This window comes from Silurus meridionalis, unplaced genomic scaffold (assembly GCF_014805685.1).
Source record: "Silurus meridionalis isolate SWU-2019-XX unplaced genomic scaffold, ASM1480568v1 Scaffold707, whole genome shotgun sequence".
Taxonomy (NCBI): Eukaryota; Metazoa; Chordata; class Actinopteri; order Siluriformes; family Siluridae; genus Silurus; species Silurus meridionalis.
This window is the reverse complement of record NW_025804670.1, coordinates 1-7,598: the sequence shown is the minus strand read 5'-3', so window position 1 is coordinate 7,598 and position 7,598 is coordinate 1. Positions and strand designations below refer to the sequence as shown.

Genomic DNA, 7,598 nt, shown 5'->3' with positions numbered 1-7,598 from the left:
TGTGTTGAGCTCTTAAAATGTTCCTTTCACAGCTGAAGTATGAAAACTATCAATGTAGAACAGAACACCGGGCTTCCTAGTCAATAAGAAAAAATGACTGTAACAAACGTTTCCTTATAACTAAAAGCACTGAACTCTTTCGCTTTAATTCTGATTCTTTGATTATATCGTATATAAATCATGTTGTTGTTGTGTGTATTTTATGCTGTGTGCAGGAACATGGCAGCTGGTGAACATAGGAGGCTTCTGCAAGGTATGCGCCTGCATCAAGGCACGTGCCACATCGAAGCATGTGCTGAGGGGTATCACTCAACTTTGAAACCTTTGGAGCTACCTGCGATGCTTGTTATTTACTTGTTCTTCAAAAGAATTGCCTGTGGTGCCAGCCCACCTGTCCTTTAGGTAAACGGTGCCGTAATAGACCCCGTAAATGGTTCAGGTTTCCACCAGAAAAGGACGATTCGTTTGGGAAACTGATGCGACCCATTCAGACCGGTGATCGACATTCTGCACCACGCTGACATGTTCTCCCCAGATGGAATGTGGCTAGATTCCATCCAGAACTCTGTCTATGATCTTCCTGCAGGACTTCAGCTGATCACCCGTATCTATCATGTGCGAGGGCTATTACCCTTGCCCAATCATTTGGAGTTCCTGCCAGCTCAGTGGGTTGCTCCGAGCACTCACAGTTTTCTGTTCACGGACTTCGTCATGCAAAGCACCTTTGTAACGCATACACCATCACCTTCTGTGGCTATGTTCTATGGACAACTGAACCAGCGAAACATCGTGATTGGAATTGTTGTCCTATCCTTTGTCGCAAATGTCACACAACAGACTCTAAGGTATTCTCATCGAGTCTTCACGGTGGTGGTTTGAGGTGTCACAATGCGGTATGGTCTGCACTGAAGTCTCACAGTTCTATATCTGTTCCCCTGCCGGACTGGATCAGACAACTATCACCCATTCCAGTAAAAAAAGAAAAGAATAGAAAAAAAAGGCAAGTGAGTCTGGACATCAAGGACAGCAACTGAAAGCTAAACCTCTCCATGTTCCAATAATAATTAATAAAATCAATAAAAATCTAAAATATGAAATCACTTGTTTATTGAAGTGTTCGACATCATTTAAATCCTGATTCTAAATCAGTGTTTCTCAACTGGAGGATGCTTTTAAACTAAATAATTAAAATCCACATGATAAACTTTTGGGAAAATGTGACAAAAGTAAAATTGCACAATTATTAAAAGATGAAGTTAAACCATGATTTTGTCTTCCTTTCAAACGCCGTATGACCTCCTCATGGGGCTGTGACTCGGTCATAATGCTGAGGGGAGGGAGGTCAGGAGGAGAGGAAACTGGTTCTCAGTGCCACATTGTGCAAAACACCACATCCTGTAAAGTTTTGCTTTTTTTTTCAGTTACATGATGCAGTTTGAAGATGTAGAGTTTCAGCTTTACTGCACAGTTCTGTGTGTAAAATAAGTCAAAGTCATTTTTTTCCAGGAATTTCTTGAATTCAGATTTTATTGAAATAGAAAATAGTTTATTTTCCTATAATTGCATTTGCATATTTTAAAATAAGGAACATTTAACTTGTTTGAACATTTTGTAGTTCAAACAGCAGCAATAACACTTAAAGCACTACACTACAGAAACAATATAAAAGAAAGTTTTCTACATTTCTCTAATGCTGTCGAGTAACACAGTTTACAGGCCTAAGAATGTAACACTAGCTTCAAAATCACAACCTTGTTTCTGCCTGGTGTAGAAGCAGGGACCTTTTGCAGGAGGCTGACGTGATGACCACTACACTACAGAAACTACCACAGGAAAAGCTTCTTGGTCACTGTTTGCACTTTTGCATACATTCACAGTTGCAGTAGAGCAGGAGAATGAACCGGTTTGCTGAGAAGTTCAAAACAACCAACGTTCTTCTAGCATGGATTTATTTGGCGATGTTCACCCCTGGTAGAGTGGCGTTGGTGGTATAGTGGTGAGCATAGCTGCCTTCCAAGCAGTTGACCCGGGTTCGATTCCCCAGCCAATGCAAAACCTTTAGTGATTATGTTCAGTTGCCAAAGTAACAACCTCTAAGCAGTCTTGCTTTATTTGCTTCCTAGAACACTTGCCGTTTGTGTATTAGATGGACCAAGTCATCATAGACACCGCAAAACATTTCAAAATCACTTAGCTTCTTCTTCTTCTTATTATTATTATTATCCAACTCTTTTTATTGATGCATTAAAACAGAAAGAATGAGGCAGAAAGACAATGGAACAGTGTTTAATTTAGTCCAACAACAAGAAAGTGGTCTCTCTCTTTCTAAGTTATACATATAATCACAATCATGAATGTGAGCATCAAGAACAGGAGAAAGAAAGAAAGAAAGAAAAAATAATGAAACAAAATAAAAGATTTGCACCTAAGTACATGAACACTCTCTAAGATATATGTTTTCTTTCTTTTTCTACTATACCAAAAGTCAGGGACAAGGGAAGAGCTAAAGACAAAGAGAATAGGATTTATTTTCCTCTTTCTCTTAAATACAATAAGAATGGTTGCCAGGTGGTGTAAAACCTTTCCGTAATACTAAGTTATGTAAATCTGATCTTTTCTATTTGAATAAACTGAGACAGGTCATGTATCTAATGAGAAGAACTGGGTGGGTGAGGATTCTTCCAGTTCAGTAATATAAGTCTCTTTGCTACTATTAAACAAAAGTAGCATGTTTGATTGTAAGGATGACAAGGAGGGATTTGTGGGTTGATTCCAAATAATGCTATTAGGGGACATGGTTTAATATCTAAAATGAAGTATTTAGAGATTGATTTAAAAACTGATGTCCAGAAAGAGGTCAAGGCTGGGCAAAGCCAGTATGATAAGAGTAGCCGAGTGACACCCATCACTGATCACTGTATTAACGAATGACGGGCGATATAGAGGAGGAATGTACACGACCAAGCCTTGGACCATTCCTCATCCGTGAAATTATAATTAAGGTCCGATTCCCAGTTACTCTTTATTTTGAAAGCGATGGAGAGTCTGATTGAACAACGAATGATACGATAACGATAACACAAGTGAACATGCAGTTTTTATTATTGAGAAAAACAAAATCCAAAACCACATGCCCGTGTGAAAAGTGATTGCTAAACCTAATATTTGGTTGGGCGCCTTAGCAACAACTGCAATCAGGCGTTGTGATAACTTGTGATGAGTCTGTTAGAGTGCTGTGGAGGAATTTTGGTCACTCATCTATGCAGAATTGTTGTAATTCAGCCACATTGAGGGTTTTTAAGCACAAACCTTCTTTGAAGGTCATGTCACAACATCTCAATAGGATTCAGGTCAGGACTTTGACTAGGCTACTCCAAAGTCTTCATTTTTCTTTCCTTAGCCGTTCAGAGGTGGACTTGCTGGTGTTTTGGATCATTGTCCTGCTGCAGACCCAAGTTCACTTCAGCTTGAAGTCACAAACAGATTCTCCTTCAGGATTTTTAGTAAACAGCAGAATTCATGGATCCATTTATTACAGCAAGTCTTCCAGGTCCTGAAACAAAACAGCCCCAGACCATCACTACCACCACCATATTTCACTGTTGGTATGACGCTCTTTTCTCAAATGCGGTGTTACTTTTCATAGGCGTGATGGGACACACACCTTACAAAATTAAACTTTGTATTTTCCCAAAAGTCTTGGGGATCATCAAGATGTTTTCTGGCAAAACTGAGATGAGCCTTTATGTTCTTTTGCTCAGCAGCTGTTTCAGTCTTAGATCTCTGCCTGTAGATCATTTTGCCGTCTCTTTCTCATGGGGAGTCATGAACACTGACCTTAACTGAGGCAAGTGAGGCTGCAGTTCTTTGGATGTTGTTATGGGGTCTTTTGTGATCTCTTGGATGAGTCGTCGTTGTGCTCTTGGGGTAATTTTGGTCAGCCACTCCTGGAAGGTCACTGTTCCATTTTTGCCATGTGTGAACAAAAGTTAGCACAGTTTTAACAGGGGGCAAACACTTTTTCACACGGGCCATGTAGTTTTGGATTTTGTTTCCTTTATTTAAAATCTGCATGTCGTGTTCACTTGTGTATCTTTTACTAATATTTAAATTAGTTTGACGATCTGAAACATTAAAGTGTGACAAACATGCAAATAAACAGTGTTGGGCGGTAACTACTTTTGACAATAACTAATACTGTAACAATACTGTAAATAAAGTAACTCCGTTACCATTACCGTATTGCGTTACCGTTACTTTTAAATGAATGAATTTGGGCTGAAGTGTAGACTACAGCCTAACCAGCTACAACAGCGTCGCATTGTAGGATTGGTGGATGAACCACTGTAAACAGGAAGAACGCTGTGGGTGTGTCTCCGTTTATTCAGGTCTGTGCGGCAGTAATGGCGGTCGAGGCGAGAGCAACAGTTTCTCAAAGTGGAAATATGCTCATTATTTCACTTTAGTTGAGTATAAAGACAAAACTGTCAAATGTAAGCTGTCTTTCTGGTTGAGCTCGTATCTACTGCGATAAACAGCAACTCAGTCTGGAGCTCAGAATCATACTGAAGACCCCCACAACAGCACAGAGATCCTGGATTCTGTACCAGTCTTTGACATTGACAGCTTCGAGGATCTGTTGAAGCAACTTGAAGAGATGGAAAATGATTCAGGAATAGAGGAAGATGATGAAATACGAACATTTCATGTACTTTAGTGTGCATGTTGTTTTACCATCTTTAATTTATATTAAATTCTAATTTAAAGTTTTATTTAAAGGAATAAAGATTTTCAATTCAAATCATGTCTAATGTCTCTTCATCACAGAGAGCATTCAATCACTTTCCTGAAATCCACTTTAGTAAATTCAGTGATGTTTGATGTTCCTTAAAGAGAAGGAATTTGACAGAAAATCTAATGAGTTTTACTACAGGAATCGCTCTGGGAGAGACCAACTACAGAAGCTCCTATGACACCACATCTGTCTTAACAGGTCGACCCGTCTGTCCCCCTCTTACAATGTCATTCACACTTTCTTCCCATGAAGGACCACATCAAGCTCTCTCAGCATATCCAGTTTTTAATGAGTTCAGGGAGGTTGCATCTCACCCATGTCCTTCTTCATATGGAGGAAGCATTTCGGGACCCTCACCTGATGTTCATCGCGTGCATGGGCCCTGTAACCGCAATGGACAAAAAGCATTTAGAATCAGAGACTCAAGGCCATGGCTCCACTGGGGCTCGAACACCAGGACCTTCTGCGTGTAAAGCAGACGTGATGACCACTATACTATGGAACCTGCTGCTGAGAAGGTTGATGTCCAATGTGCATAAAGATAAACATCTCTCTCAAAATCTCAGTGGAAAAAAACTGTATAGTTGCAATCTGGAAAACATTTTGCCTGAATCGATATTTCTGCTTATTTGTGTGGTTCCATAATATAGTAGTCATCACATCTGCTTTACATGCAGAAGATTCTGGGTTCAACCCCCAGTGGAACCATGCAGCTGGCAAACGTAAATGAGGTTTATGTTTTTGTGAACAGTTTTGTTAAGAAAGCGAAGATATTCCCACAAATCTTTACTCAATTCTGCAAATAAAAAAACAACAGGTTGGCATTTTTCTGCGTTGTGCTTGTAACAGCATTGGACAAAAAGCATTCCACAAGTAGAATCAAAGACTCAAGGTTATGGTTCCACTGGGGTTTAAACCCAGGACTTTCTGCGTGTAAAGCAGACATAATGACCACTACACTATGGAGCCTGTTGCTAAGAAGGATTATGTCCAATGTGCATAAAGATAAACATCTCTCTCAAAATCTCAGTGGAAAAATATGAATTAAACTTTGAAAACTCACTGACTCAAATGTTCCCAGGTTTTGCCCAATAATAGTTTTAGCCACGCAAATGAGTTTATTACTGCTGCTGACATTACTGAGTAAAATGCTGCTTCCTCAGAAGACCACACACAGTAGGCTCATGACCACCGGTGAAAGATCTCCAGCATCTTAATGCACTTAATGCAAAAAACAAAAAAACAGGTTCCATGTAGTGATTCATCACTTCTGCTTTACATGCAGGAGGTTCTGGGTTTGACTCCCAGTGGAATCATGTATAAAACAAATATTATGTAAGAGTGTTTCTTCTTCTTTTAAACCATAGCGTGGTTGTGATCACCTCTGCTTCACACACAAAAGTGGCCATAAAACTTTAGGGAGAGAGACAAAAGCTGAGTCCCATGTGCTAGCAGGCCAAGATTTTTAAATAAAAAATACAATGAAAGTAAATATAAAATAAACCGTATCCTGCTAGCGGGAAAGAAATTCCACCATTAGGGTCCCTTAACTGGTTCCATTGTGTAGTGGCTAACATGATTTTCAAAGCCCTTTTTCTCACTCTGGATGTATACAGTTCTTGAAAAGTGGGCAGGGGGACACCGATAAAACTTGATTAAAGTTTATATATTATAAATTGTTACTCAATCCTGAAAATAAATGAACAGTTTTGCATGTTTCTGCATTTTGCTTGTAACAGAAATTGAGAAAAAGCATTCCAAAATTAGAAGCCAAGGCTCCAATGGGGCTCGAACCCAGGACCTTCTGTATGTAAAGCAGACGTGATGACAACTACACCATGGAACCTGTTGCTGACAAGCCTGATGTCCAATGTGTATAAATAGAAACATTTTTTAGATTTTTCTCAAACAAAAATAAAAATACAAGTAAATCCTGCTAGTAGGAAATTAAAATCAGAGGCTCAAGAGCATGTCTCCACTGTGGGTCAAACCCAAGACCTTCTGCATGTAAAACAGACATGATGACCACTACACTCCAGTATTAACAATCAATGACTGTTTCTTCCAATGTTGTAAATCACTATATACTGCTCCTTTATCTGCTGACACTTCAACATTAGAGGCCTTTTTCAAAATGTATGTATCCCTACAATAAGTGTAGGTACAGCATTACAATTGGATGAGTTTATATCTGATACAGAAATAGCCTTAGCAAGTCTGCCTTCTGGTAAATCACCTGGACCAGGATACGAAAATCTTAGCAAAAACTCTGACCTGCCGTCTGGAGAAAGTTCTGCCTTGTGTTATTTCACCTGAACAAACAGTCTTCATCAAGAACAGATACTCTTCTTGTAATATTGGGCGCATGTTAAATGTTATATATAACCCATCTCTATCTGACACTTCTTTAGAGGTGGAGGAGCAGAAGTTGAGGAGCAGAAGGTGGAGGAGCAGAAGGTGGAGGATCAAAAAGAACAGGCTGAAGTCCTTTGGACTTTTGGAGACTTTAGAGAATGTGAGAAAATGTATAACTGTGTGTAGATAATCAGGTAAAATATTATTTATGAGTCTGACTTTTTTATTTATTAGTCTGAGTGTGACTGATTATCACGAATCACACAGCACAACTTACTCAAAAGTCTAATGCCGTATGTTTTCTGTTTTTTTTTAACCTAAATAAATGTAAATGAAGTGATGAACACACTGGATGTTGTTCTGTAGACAGTCACACTGCTGCTGAGAAATCTGGACTGTACTGTGGATGACGGACCTGTAGGAAGCGTTCCTGAGATTTGGGACTGTC

General features: G+C 39.3%; 1 non-coding gene across 1 annotated transcript; it reads left to right on the top strand.

Moving 5' to 3' along the window:
* The first annotated feature begins 1,979 nt into the window (after window positions 1-1,979).
* Window positions 1,980-2,052, top strand: trnag-ucc. The gene has a single exon. It is a non-coding gene; the product is annotated as a tRNA-Gly (tRNA).
* Window positions 2,053-7,598: the final 5,546 nt, after the last annotated feature.